The sequence below is a fragment of the Danio aesculapii genome, chromosome 6 (genome assembly GCF_903798145.1).
Source record: "Danio aesculapii chromosome 6, fDanAes4.1, whole genome shotgun sequence".
Taxonomy (NCBI): domain Eukaryota; kingdom Metazoa; phylum Chordata; class Actinopteri; order Cypriniformes; family Danionidae; genus Danio; species Danio aesculapii.
In genome coordinates, this window is record NC_079440.1 from 44,241,754 (window position 1) to 44,256,150 (window position 14,397).

Here is a 14,397-nt window from a genome sequence, read left to right on the forward strand (position 1 = left end):
TTTTCTTGTTTGGGTAGTTAAAGGCATATTGAAGACTATAGTAGTATAACATTTGAGGCGAATCAAAAGTCTTTCAAAATTGTGTTTAGACAAGAAATGATGTTGTTAAATAGTTTTAGGCCAACATTGATGAACTTTGATCCACTTCAAATGTTGACTACTGTGTAAAGTTTTATTTTACATTTGATTAGATCTTTTTTTTGTGCCTAAATACTATTAGAAAACTATTAAGCACCGTTTATTTCATTTAAATCTGTTCTATTTTTTTTTTATTTATGCTTGTCATTTGTTTATTATTTTTTATGCAGATTCACTCCCCTTCAAAATCATCCCAATCAATGTAAAATCATGAATGTTTTCCAAATAGAGTAACAAGTCATCTTGTGAAATTATATTCATATCGCAATATAAAAATATTGCAGAGCCAGTTTATCCCAACTTCTTGCAGCCCTATATTAGAGTGATTTCTATATGATTTATGGACTGGAGTAGACTGGAATCATGGCTGCTTTAAATTTACTTTGCCATCACAGGAATAAAATGCATTTTAAATTATATTAAAACAGAATAAATGTATTTAAAACTTTTTAAAAAGTATTTGATAACGTTTGTGTTTTTACTGTATGCTTATCAAATAGATACAGTCTTGGTGAACATGTCAGACTTCTTTCATAAACATTGACAAATCTTACAGTCTGAATGTTGGACAGCACTGCAGTTTTTGTTGTTGAATGTTCTGCGATGACTCTAGTCACAGACACTTCATTTCATTTAACCACTGCCGATTTTCCCATGTAAATTTTTTTGCTACTTTCAGCAATAAACATGTGGTCTATTCTTTGACATAATTTTGTCCCACAAAACTCCCTGCAATCGCCGTCATCTAATGAAGGCTTAGAGTGAAGCGAGTTGTTGTTGGCTTGAGATGTATCTCTGTAGTTCCAGCACATCTGGAGTGCGTAAGACCTTCTTTCAGCGAAGGATTGCACTTCTTTGATGGAGTAGAGCCCCCCACTATGAGCCACTCACTGGGGGATAAGAGTTACATGCAGTAGCTGCTCTCTTTCCACTTCACTTCTGTCTAGAGACATCGTATGCCCACCAATTACCCACAAACGCCACTTGGGAATACACCTTAGGACTTTTTATAAGCATCCTATATGGAAAATTGCGTTTGTGGGATAGGATTATGTCAGACGTGATATTAAGGCTAAGCTGGAGTGGCAGGATTTCTGTTGACACGATGACATGGAAAAAAAAAGGTATCCGTTCCTTCTACTGTTTACAGAATTCCTCCGGCTCTAAAGATTAAAGTCGGTGCCCTTGGTTTTAAAGAATCTCTTATCAGCATTAATCCACATACACGTTTCCTAATCGAAAGTCAATAAATCGTAGTTTGCCTTAAATCCAGTTTTCTTATAACTATCATTTACAAAAGCTTAGCAGAACTTTGTGCTGGCAATAAACCACCGTCTGACCGCATTCATCAGTTATGGTGAGCAATGCTGGCAGAGCTTTGAACAGAAGTGCTCAACTTTTAACACAAGTTAAAGGGATAGTTCACCCAAAATTAAAAATTGTCATTTACACAGCCTTCACTTGTTCAAAAAACTATTTTTTTTGTTTCTACTGTTGAAAGAAGATGATTTGAAAACAAAAAAGTAGTTTCTGGGACTTCCATGGTTTTTTTTTTATTAGTATTGGCCTAAAATGGAAGTGAATGGCTCTCAGCAAGCAGCATTTTCAAAATATCTTCTTTTGTGTTCAACAGAAGAAAGATTTAAAACCACATGAGGGAGAGTTTGTTATGTGTTAATGAGATAATGAGTTAATAGAGGACATTTAGCTGGCAAATATTATCTCTTTAGATTCCATTCATATCTCAAATCCATTTATTCGCATAGAGTCTGACTCCATAGTTCTGCTGTGCTGTAAGGTTAAAGGTGCAGTATGTATGGTTTAAAACGCACGCAAGCGCAGGTTGCCAGATCGACGACATCAACAGGAGAGTGCCAGACTATCGAGCCTAAAGGCTGATTTAAGTTGTGTTCTAAATAAAAGCAACGGCACGCAATAGGAATATTTTCCATATTAAAAGGAGAAATTTATATTTTAGAAACGGCTTTTATTTCTTGCAGCTGAACAACAGGATAAACTGACAATGATCACCTCAGCTACACCTTATGTGCTTTATTCAGTTTTAAATGCTAACAATGTGAGTTTTAATGCCATTTTACATGACATTTATTGCCTTACTACTGAACACGTATCAGTGATTCAGCATGTACATTTGATAATCTGAAAGTATTTAATAGGTATTAATTAGATAATAAACCTTGCCATTTTGTTGAAGTGCAGTAAGTGCACTAATTGCACTATTCTGTGCATCTGAATGGCTGTATTTAAATTGTCGTGTTGGATCTGGTGCAAACAGCCCAATTGCTTATCACTGCAAATCTCATCACGTAGCGTGTTGTTAGGACACGGGCTTACAATGTAACCTGCTCATCTAATGTTTACTTTTCTAATTTTTATATTATTTGCAAATTAATAAGCACCTAATGTGTAACTCTCATTTCGGAGTCTGCTACTGTCTCCACTGGAGGTCACATTTCGGTCGTGGACGCATACTTTGAGAGCTTTCCTCAAAATGCTGTTTTCCACCAAGGCAACCCAGGGTGCTGAAATATAATTAGCTAAACTGGCATTGGGCAGGTTAAAGGGGTCAAAACAAAGATAGATGTTCCGGCACGTAACGCACATTTTTAAAGCAGAATATCTGACTTTAGCATTGTTTTTCAGATAAACAAGAATCTTCACTTAGCAAGTTTTTTAAATATCTGCAAACATATTATGGTGTTTTTATGCTTAAGAAGAGTCAAAAACATACATACAGCACCTTTAGAAAACAGCCACATTTCAAAAAGTAACGTCCCAGACTTTTGAACTGCTGTCTATCTACAGCTAATAACTTGAGCCTTTTTTAAATGTCTGACATAAGCAGTAGCTGATTAATTTTCCAGAGTTTCTTTTCGAAACTTCTCTGCCTTCGCCAGAACAAAATTGTCATCATGCTGGTAAAATGAACTCTCACCACTCTGTCATCCTACTAAGGTAGTCCACGGCGCAGTCCCAGTTCACATACTTCTACAAAGTACAAAAAATATGTATTAGACTGGTGATGTTAAATTATTATTTTGCATGTGAAACCAGGGTCCAAATCGGTCATTTCAGTATAAAGAAATTTAGGCGATAATATCCAAAAATACATTATTAGAAAATATTATTTTTAACCTTAGACTGTTTTCATGTACATGGAGTACACAGTTCTAGTTTATAGTACACTTTAAAAAATGCTGGGTTACATCCAATTCCACAAATTAAGTTAATTTAATTGAATTAATCACAAGTTAATTTAATAATTTTTCCAAATTTAAGTGGATTGAACATGAAGCAATTAACCCCCCCCACCCCCAAATTTAAGTGGATTGAACATGAAGCAATTAACCCCCCCCCCCCCCCCCCCCCCCGCCCAAAAAAAAAAACTTAAGAATTGTTTTCAACTCATTTTAAGTTTTGAACAAGCGGTACAAGTCATTTTATAGTGTAGCTGACTTAAATAGTTAGGTGAATATTAAATGCAGACAGCATGTTTTGTTTTTCATTTTATTAAGAACAGAAAATTTAATATATTTAGTGTTTTAAGATACATTTTGGCATAGATGCACAAAGGAATTCTCAAAATGGCTTATTAATTGGCTGTAATATATATCATTCTTTAACTCGATAATCCTCCCTCATAATTTAGGAATTATTACCTGTAGCATTTTCTTACATTTTAGGACCTTCAATCAGAATTTAAGACTAGCTTAAACTTTTGAAGCTCAGATAAAAGACTCACGCATTAAGGTCTCAGCTGTTTCAATTTTCTCTCAGAAGTTAAATGTTATCTCATTGCTGTTATTTACAGCCTGTTCCCAAACACAGGAATGTTGAAAGATTTTATGTGTTTCCAGCGTAGATCAGCCTTTTTAGCGGCCTCGTCTTTCTGTTTATGAAACACAAAAATTCTCCACTCCATCTCTGTTTGGTTAAACCTTCATCAAGACATACGGCTGCCTTTGTGTCCCAGGCGATGCCATTCGTTCTCCTTTTGAAGCTGCTGTGGAAGCCATAAGCAAGTGCTCAGTGTTTCTAGAGCGCTCGTGTGATTCATGAACCAGGGGACTGGAAGGACTGATTTGTTTGTGTTTTTCCTCATTAAGCATATGGATCAAATATTTCTTATGAATAAAATATTCCTTCTATGGCTCTTAGAAGGCTTATCTGCAAGCCTTCAGCTCCTGCTTAATTGTCGTACAATAAATCTCTTTGCAAAGGCATAAAGAAGAGAGGAAGCTGGTTTATTTGAGTTGCACCAAATCCCACATGAATTCTCATGTCAGTGTTCAACTGGGCCAATTTCCATAGCTATGGGGTCTTCAGCCTTTTTTAAAAAAAACAAGACCTCCTTTGATGGGGAGAGAGAATGGACCGGACACCTGTTATCTATTGTGTATTGTTTTCAAACCAGCAGTAGTTATCCTGCGCTATACAATATTTTGCGACTCACAAAGGGAAATAAAAATTGCCTGAATAAAAAATTGTTTTGGGAAATAAATTATAATTCTGGATATTTGGTGGGTTCTTCTGCATAGAGATTAATAAAAAAAAATTTTAAAAGAAAAGTTTTGAATTTACTTCTCACTCTGAAGCTTTTCCAAAATAATTAAGCCCTAAAAAGCTTTTGGCATTAAAGTCTTCAGTGTAATACCATTTTTTTTTTTTTAAATGTGGGGGAATAAAACAGTTTTACAAGAAAAAATGTGTTTCTCTGTAATTCTTTTTCTTTTCTAAAATATACTTTTTAAATATACCCCAGCTTGAGTTTCCAGAGGTAAAACTCCAACTTTTTTGACCTATCTAAATATCTGATTGGCTGATAGCCAATTTTTTTCTGTGATAATAGCACTCGTACAGTCTCCTCACCCCTGTGTAATATGCCGCTTTTCCTCTGCATACGACCAGCGACAGACCGGAAGTCATTCATTTCCAATGGAGAGTAGTCCGGGAGCTGCATGGAGTAGTGATCATCTCCGTATGCAGAAAAATTGGATCCAATTCGAGTTGCGGGTACATTGAAATATTTGTCTCCTGAAATATTAAACTCCTGCGACTAGGCCGTATGCCACCGGTCGACCGGATGAGATGTATTCCAGTGTTGTCCAAGCAGATGCGTGCTTGCGAGATGAGAATTCTTTTTATAAGTTGTGTCCACATTATCTCCAAACTTTTTAGTGGTCTATGAGTTTCAAGTGTTCATTCATTCAACCATGGTGAACGCACAGAGAATAAAGGATCTTGCTTTTACACTCCTTTATTTCGGACAGCACGAGAATCAGCTTCTCTCTCATGGTGCATGACAAAACTGAAAATTCTGTGCGACTGCCACAAGTGGGTATATTCTGACAGTCGTGCCTGAATGTCATCTGCAGTGGAAAGGTGGCATTACTCCGCCCACATAGTGACAGCACATCAATAAACTCACTACAGTTTGACAAGTATTGCAGCTGTTGGACAACAATGTACTTTTGAGGCTTTTTTTAGGCAAGGCAAGTTTTTTCATATAGCACATTTCATACACAGTGGTAATTCAAAGTGCTTTACAGAAACAGGAATAAAAGAGACGCGTATAAAAAAATAAAGACAAAAAATATAAAAACAAAAAAAAAACTGATTAAAATGTGTTAAAACAGGTTATAAAAGAATGAAAAGGAAGAGAAAAACATAATAGTGCGATTGTCGGTGGTAGAGCAGTGCTCATTCAGTAAAGTCACAGCTAAACAGATGTGTTTTAAGTCTTGATTTGAATGTGCCTATTGTTGAAGCACATCTGATCTTTACTGGAAGCTGATTCCAGCAGCGGGGGTGCAGTAGCTGAAGGCCGATTCACCCTGCTTTGACTGAACTCTTGGAATTTCTAGTTTAGATAATTCTAAAGATCTGAATGATCAATTAGGTTTGTATTTAGTCAGCATATCCGTAATGGAATGGAATGTAAATCTGTAAGGGCCTAGGCAGTTTGGTGATTGATAGACAAGTAATAATACTTTTAAAATCCATTCTGAATGTAACTATGGTTCTGGGCAGAATCATGGCGGTGGCATTCTGAATGAGCTGCAACTGTCTTGCTGTCTTTTTGGGAAGGCCAGTGAGGAGTCCATTATAGTAAGCCAATCTGCTGCTGATAAAAGCATGAACATGTTTCTCTAAGTCCTCACTGGAAACGAACACATCAAATAATTTTTTTTTGTATGCTGTAGTGCTGTATTTACACCATATAATTGTAGTGTATGGAGTGTGAGATGGGACTCTGATATCAGGAATGTATGCATTTTGCGTTGGTCACTCTTTGTATAACCCTGAGTTACTTTTTGGTTGGCTATCTGTTTTGTTTCTAATGAGTCTCCTGTTTTCATTACTGCAGACTACTTCAGTAAAAAGAAAGAAGAAATGCCCGCATGAGTTTGCCATTTTTCCTTATCGCAAACACAACAGGAAAATCTGGAAGTCTTTGCGTTGCTGTCTATTCGGGGTTAATTTTGTTGTGATCTTCCGATTGCAACAAAGAAATCTCTGGGAAATCTATGGAGCCTTATAATCTTAAAATGTGAGCAAAATCATCACTTTAGATATTATGCTAGAGAATCCTTCAAACACTAGCTCTAAAATGACGTTGGTGAATTCTTATGGTTTCTGCTTTTCTGACATCAGCTGCAGATGTGAAGGAATAATGGAAGTAGTTCCTCATACAAAAGGATTTTTAGATTGTTGTGTTTGATTTATTTTATTTTATTTATTTATTTATTTGTTTATTTTTTAATGCCGATTATACCATCGAACTGTTGTATAAATGCAATATTGCACTCGTAGCAGTGCAATATGGTGGTCTGTTGTTATTAATATAGAGTATACACATAATAATCTGCTTTAACCCAATGTAGTACTGTGAAATAAAAGAACTGTGTAAGAAATCTGTGTAACAAACCTTTGCTTATATTGTTTACACACAGATTATTGTATTAATTGCATTTAAAGCTGAAACTTGTAGTGCACTTTGTAGCATACTATTTAAAAATTGGGGTCTAATTCCTAAAAACAAATTAGAATGATTGTTGAAGAATGCTTCATCGTTGCTGAAAGGTTGCAAATTTTATCTTGCAAATTTTAATTGCTTGATTTTGGCCTTATAATTTGAGATTTGGTTTAAATATTTTATTTTATTTTTTTTTAACAGAAGTAGTGTTAATAATAATAATAGTATTTCATAATTGGATACAGATTGTTGCACTTTTTCATTGTTTAATCTATTTAAAAGACACCTTTTATTATTATTTTTTTTTCCAACTAAACCAGTCTCCATATGAATGACTGTGAGGTCATGCATCACTTTCACCTTCAATAACTCTTCCTTACGAACTTGGCCTTCTTTATACCTGTAAAAGCTTGTTTAAAGTGACCCTGTAGCATTACTTTTTGACATAATTCACTTACATAAAATAACATTTCTTTTTTGAATATGCAACATTCATCCTCACCATTTCTGACCCTTTAACTGGGGTGAATAAATGAAATAATCGCTTAGATGTTTGGATTTTCTCATTAAGACTCCATACATGGTTTCTTTTGACAGTGACATGCACTGGCCTGTTTTCAAACCGTGAAGCCACCCTAAAGCTGCTCCATTTCAAATGAAGCGAATCAATTAGTTCCGTTTGTTAAGAGCTGATCTGGAAGATATTAGGATCGTTGGATGTTTGAATAAGCTGTTGCAAATAGTGTGCTTGTAATCCAGAGTCATAAGCCGTAACCTGCAGAGGAATCATTGCATTTTCAGCATTCTCTGCCGCTTTATTAAGTCCGTCCTGGGGGTTGCCTTGTGGCATCTGTAACAAGAGTATACCAAAAACATCTGCTTTAACCTATGTCAGTCTCTTATAAAAAGCCTGTGTGTGAGAGATGTTTGCTGCATCTGTCATTAAAGGGCACCTATGGTGAAAAATCTACTTTTTAAAGCTGTTTGGACAGACGTGTGTAGATGTATTGTACAGACAGTCTGTTGGGATGATATAAAATCACCCATTTCTTTTTTTTTTTTTCAAATTTAACATGAAAACGGTGGACCAATTGGAGCGGTTTTCAGATAGACCGCAGCTTGACGTAGGAGTGCGGTCCCCCAGGCCACCGAATTGATTGACAGCTGCCCGTATTAACATGTCCCGGTAGTCACGTGTATAATCATATCAACAAGACCAGACGTGCGCAAAGCAACCGGGAATAAAAGGTCTGTTCAGTTCGCTAGGATCATCAATTATCATCAAACGTGATCAAGAGTGAGTTTTACAAGTTTAAAATGTTTTAAAACAGTGCATGTGTGTAATGAATTACAGCGATTTAGTTAGCTTTACTTCATCAGCACAGCCGCGTGTCAGAACAATTATAAAGGAAGACGCTTCCTGTCACATATGCGTACAAACAGTGCGAAGCTAAACGCTCTCTCTCTCTCTTCTCTCGCTCACTCGCGCTCTCTCTCTCACTCGCGCTCTCTCTCTTTCTCACTCACTCACTCACTCACTCTCACTCTGTGTGTGTGTGTGTGTGTGTGTGTGTGTGTGTGTGTGTGTGTGTGTGTGTGTGTGTGTGTGCGCGTGCGTGCGTGTGTGCACGTGTGAACTTTGTAACGAATTTGTGTGTGACTCATGGTTGCAACTCACAAAAACTGCATCAAAAAACTGATTGGTAAAGTTCATACTGTAGTATTTCTCACAAACGCGGCGTGAGATCTGCTTCCTAAGGCAGCCGAGGGCGGCGACTGAGGCATGTTGCTGACAGGCACGTGGGAACGGTGGGCGGGGAGGACTAGCCTTAAAGGCCCAATACAAAAAAACAGCAACCAAGTTTTACCGGTTATAATACAGACACTTCAGACAGCTATAACAATAAAAGTCTCCCATAACAATAAAAGTCTCCTGTTGTGAATCAATGAATTTTTGCACGAAAAATATCCATATTTTAAACCGTTTTGTGGAACTTCTGCTATCTGTCATACTGTACATGTTCATGACAGACTAACTTACTGTTGGCAAGGCAATGCGAGTTTATTTATATAGCACATTTCATACACAATGGTAATTCAAAGTGCTTTACATAAACAAGAATAAAAGAAACGAGTATAAGAAATAAAACAACAAACAATAAAAATGATTATAAACAGAGTAGACATGTGACATATTAGTGCATGCACCATTGCATTTGCCTGAACGCATTTGTCAGACCCCCTTGTTTTTCATGATTCTGTGAATGCTGAATCTAACGCAAAATCAACAAAGTCAAACATTTTTGCGACCCTGCAAAATTCTTAATTTAAAAGCAAAATAATCACAAAAGAAGTATATAAACTCATAAAACATCAAGTTATAAACAATTTGATTAAATTATATTTATTTCAGTTTGCAATTATTTGTTTTACATGACTCATAAACGTTGCATACGCAGAGCATACCTGTCAACATTGGGATGTGAAAATAAGAGATATTGTTGTCAGATTTTACGCCTACATAGTAGACTACCTAATAAGGGTAACTAAGGTTGTTTTACGCTGTTTTAGAGAAATATCCCCCATTACTATTGTAGAAGAAAGTCACTAAAACCTAGTATAACTTGAAGGTGAGTTAAACATGGTTTAATTCTCATTTTTGGGTTATCTAAGCAGATTTTCAGCCATTTGTTCACTGACAGCTTGATTGTAAATGAAAGTATAGTTATGTACTTGTTCATGTGGCTTAAAGTGAACACTTGCAAAGTGGCACAATAGTGTAAAATGTGTTGCCAAATATTTGAAACTTTGTTACTCATCATTTTGTTTCTTTTCTATTTTTTGCTGATTAATTTAGTATGGGCACTATCTGTAAACTGCAGTGCTGTGATGTTTAGGTGAGAGCAGCTTGTGATGTTTTCCTGGAGTCTCTGAGTGGCTCATTTTGGCAGTAAATTATCCACATGAACTCTTATCTCTGCAAGTGCTGAGTCGCTAATAACCTCATTTGAAAATGCAACAAGCACCAAACATCTTCCCAGGGAATGAATATTATTTATAAATCAGCTGTCAACAAAAGAGAAGCATTTCAAAAGAGAAGTATTTCTGTGGTTTTAGATTGAGGCCATGCTCGTACATTGTAACTTTATTATATTAATATGCTTGGAATTTAAATTCGAGAGGGACAAGGAATTGTTTGGCAGAATCTTCGCAGCTTACCCTTTAGCTTTTGTTTTGAAGCAATATTTTAGGTGTTCAGCACATTATTTTCCTTTCAAAAATAAGATGAAATCAAGCAATAATTGATTAATATTCATGCTAATTGATGATTTTTTTATATTAAAATATTTTTAATATTTTCTCTCTCACTTTTTCTTTTTTTTTTTCCTTTTTTTACATCACTTTTGAATTTCACTGTCCCTCAAAAAGTCTTTCCTTTTGTTGTATGAAAAAAAGACCAGAAAGAACATCATGGCATTTATTATCTATGATGATCAGATCTTGCGGAAAGAATTGGATATTGTACAGACGAGACATGACCAGAAAGGACAAAAAGAAATTGGCAAAGAAACTTCATTTTCAATAACTGAGACACTGTACATGCTAACTTGAAAGCGAATGCAGGCTAGCCCATCTAAATGATAAAAGCATGTCCTTGAAAAGCAGTGGAATTGCAAGTCCTTAGAAATAGTGGCCACACTGTGAAATTGGACTTCATCCATGCTTTTGTTTGTGAAAGGGCATTTTCACCAGCAGAATCCAGACTATAAGGCCCTACAGCATCGGTGGTCAGTGACTTAAACTCCAGAATTAACACTCACTCACCACCTCATGCACATATTAATCAAAGAATAATTTTGAAGTTAAAGTTTTAAAGCTGATGTTTCTTTTTTGCCACACTCAAAAAAAGATTTTTGCTGTTTGTTCAAACTACTTATATAAAATGAGCTGAATCAATGCAAATCTTGAGTTTTGGGGGGGACATCTTGAATGTTTTATGTTCAATCCAAATAAATTTGTAAAAACAAATAAGTTATCCTTATCATTTTGTGTTCGAAGAACATGAAGGAATTGTGCGTAACCCTGCATTTTTACAGTGCATAGTGTCTATCATGTGAAAGTTAAATGAAAGCTTTCTACTGGCCTTTTTTTGTTAGATAAATACTGTGACTAAAGACTAAATACTGTGGGATTCTGTTATTTTAATTAAGAATTATATAAATAAACACAGCACATTATATTTTTGCAATAATACTATTAATTTATAATTGAGTTCATGAGGCCCCAGTGAAGTACACTTAAAGAACAATTTTTCTAATTACAATCTGCATTAACCGTTTCACTGCCTAGATCCTTTTTCCAAACAATTTTCAGGCTAAATAGGACAAGCATGTGTAGGACAAAGCAATAAAAATACATTTATTTTAAGTTAACTCTTTATTTAAAGTTAAGATACTGTTTATCACAATTTGTTCAATGCGCGTAAATCGCAGTTTGCCATTATCGGATGAAGGTTTTAAAAAAGTTATGCAATTTAAGTAATTAAAAAATATATACATTTGTAGTATTTTATATTCAGATGATATTTGTTGAAAAGATTTCTAGAAAAAGGCAAGATATATTTGAAATGCCCATTTTGGTCCAGTCTAAAGGGCCTATGTTAGGAAAATCAGGGTTAAAAACAATAGGAGATAACAAAGTTGGACACTTATTAAAGGTAATGTCAAACATAAATGAAACCTATAAGGTCTAAATCATTTTTGTCTAATATTTTAACAAATAATAAAAAAAAAATTAATTAAATATTTTTGTGCACAGTTTTTGTTTTTGGAGAAATGTTTCTCCGAATTACTTTCTGTGCACACAGAGAAACCACATCAATCATACTACTCAATTGCAAGTCATGCAAAAACTGCCGTTGTAGCTGCAGAATTAATATCCATTTATTTTTTCAGCTTTTCTTCTAATGAAAAATGTGCAAGTGCACAGAATTCAAGCAAGCATTAACATTTAACAACACTACCTTTCCTTAGCAGTGACTAATCTAATGTCTTTGATTAGCTACTGTGTTCAAATGCTTAACACTGAGTATTTGCATAGCACAGTTGTGCTTTAAATTAGTTAGAGGCTTGTTTTATAATGCATTCTGTTCGGTTAATGCTGCTTGAATTTCAGTTTGGTTTATGCTCATTTTTCATGCCCTTTTCTTTTCTGATTACTTTTATATTTAAGGATTTTATGGAGTGAGGCGAATAAAATAAATGTCTGAATACATTTCAAGGTAACACTTTATAATAACTATGCACTATGAAACATTAAGCTTTTGTCATATAGTTAAGTCATTATCTTTTAAGCATTAATGCTACGTTAACAGATGTTAGTGTACCAATGTAAAAACATGACATTATTTATTTATTTTAGCTTAATGAAATGCATCTTGTTTTCCAGAAAGTGTGGAATACCACTTTTAAGAAATATAGCTTTTTATTCATTAGCACAAAAAAATGTCTTGAAATTCATTTGTTTAGGCAGTTAAACTGCAAACATCTTACTCATGGTGTTCATTTTCTTAACAGGATCCTGTATTTTTCTTGTGCAAAGCAAAGCAATCAGGCAGAATGAGAGAAAGGATTCACGTCTGACTGCTTTTAAAAAGAAATAAAGTCGTGTGTGTGCTATTGTGTGTATTTTACAGAGGTGCTTGAAAGACCAAGACAGACCTACACACAAATTGAAAACAAACTGCCTAAATTAACAAGTGGCTCAGTGAATGATTGGCTGAGAGTGAGTGTGAGAGAGGAAATCATTTCAGTCTATTGGCAATTTTTGTGTTTTATTTTTTCACTCACACCTTCCTTCCTTCCGTCCTTTAATTCATTTTCTGGCTATCTTCATGGACACCATGCTTCTGCTGCAATAATAAATGTAGTTATTCAATCATCATTAGTCTCTGTGCTGTTGTTTTCTCTTACGGCTATCTATTAGAAAAATAAATAGATGCAGTTTGTGTAATGTGTCGTGACGTGCAGCTCAAAGCGTCCCGAATTTTTACAGTCTTCATCCTTCGTAATGATTATGCAATAAACATCTGTCCAGGAGAGAGAGGGAGATCAATGCGTCAGCTGTTTTGTAACATTCCCTTTTGTTTAGTTATCTCTTTTCCGCTCAATTTAACCTGTGCCTTGCTAAAGTGCCAAATGGATCCATTTCAACCATGTGCATTTCTTTCTCCAGACGTGTTGAGCGAGCTCTTCTCCCCAGACGTCCAGAACAGTGTTACACGGAGAGTTCTACTCTATCAGGGAAGATGTTTGAAGACCCTGCGAGAGGAGACGTCCTCCGTTTATTATGTAACAAAAGTATCAGGTTCATGTTTTCAGTTTCCTGAGCCGAGCGTGTGGTTTAAATGTCTGGATTTTATTGACATGTTATGTACGATAGTGTTTTTATATAATTTCATCATAGTTTTCTCCAATAAAAGAGAGAAAAAAAACAACTGTGTGGAGTGTGGTGTATATAATTCATTCATAATATTGCATGGAGCTTATTATGTAATCTGTTTGTTGTTAGAATCCCCATTCATCTCATTTGTAGAAGTGTATGCGGTTTGAAATGTGCCGGCTTTGCTCTTGAGTGACTTATTACTTTGGAGCTGGAGGAAACACAGCCGAACCCTTCGCTTGCAAATATTCTGTTGCCATGAAAGAAAATAGATAGATAGGTCAATCTTGTGTTTTAAAGAAAATAACTTTTAAACGATTAGCAGTGATTATATTGTTCTAAAAATGTCATTTTACATACAAATTTCAAGTTTTAGGAACAACAAATAATAACCTGAAATCTAGTCTTATATGATAGGCAAAGGCCTCCAGATTATGCTTATTTTAGCAAAATAAAATATGATCATGCCTTGATTTTGAATTCTTTACGACAGTAAGGTCTGACTTTGCTTAGACAAAAGTATTGTCGCTTAACAGAAATAATTATTTTAAATAAATAATAAAATTTGGGATTTATAAAGCATAAATAGTCCTCAATTTAGGTCACAAAACTGAATGAAGTTGAGATAATAAAGCATTCACATACATAGTAACTATTACTGTATGCCTGAATAAAAAGAATTATAAATGTTAATTTTGAAAAGTTTATTAATCATTTAATAACTCATTCTGAATGGTCTTAAAAACTAGCAACTACTGTTTGTAAATAATGCGATTAATTTAGTAATGAAAAATTAATCATTAAGAAAGTATGAAAACACA

The 14,397-nt window shown here is 35.0% G+C and overlaps 1 protein-coding gene across 1 annotated transcript in view; it reads left to right on the forward strand.

Annotated features, from left to right (window-relative positions):
* rad18 (RAD18 E3 ubiquitin protein ligase) overlaps positions 1-13,621 on the forward strand; it is a 72,835-nt gene extending 59,214 nt beyond the window's left edge. The window contains exon 13 of the mRNA XM_056460340.1: positions 13,370-13,621. The gene's annotated coding sequence lies outside the window, so the exon portion shown is untranslated. The remainder of the gene's footprint in view (positions 1-13,369) is intronic.
* The last annotated feature ends 776 nt before the right edge of the window (positions 13,622-14,397 follow it).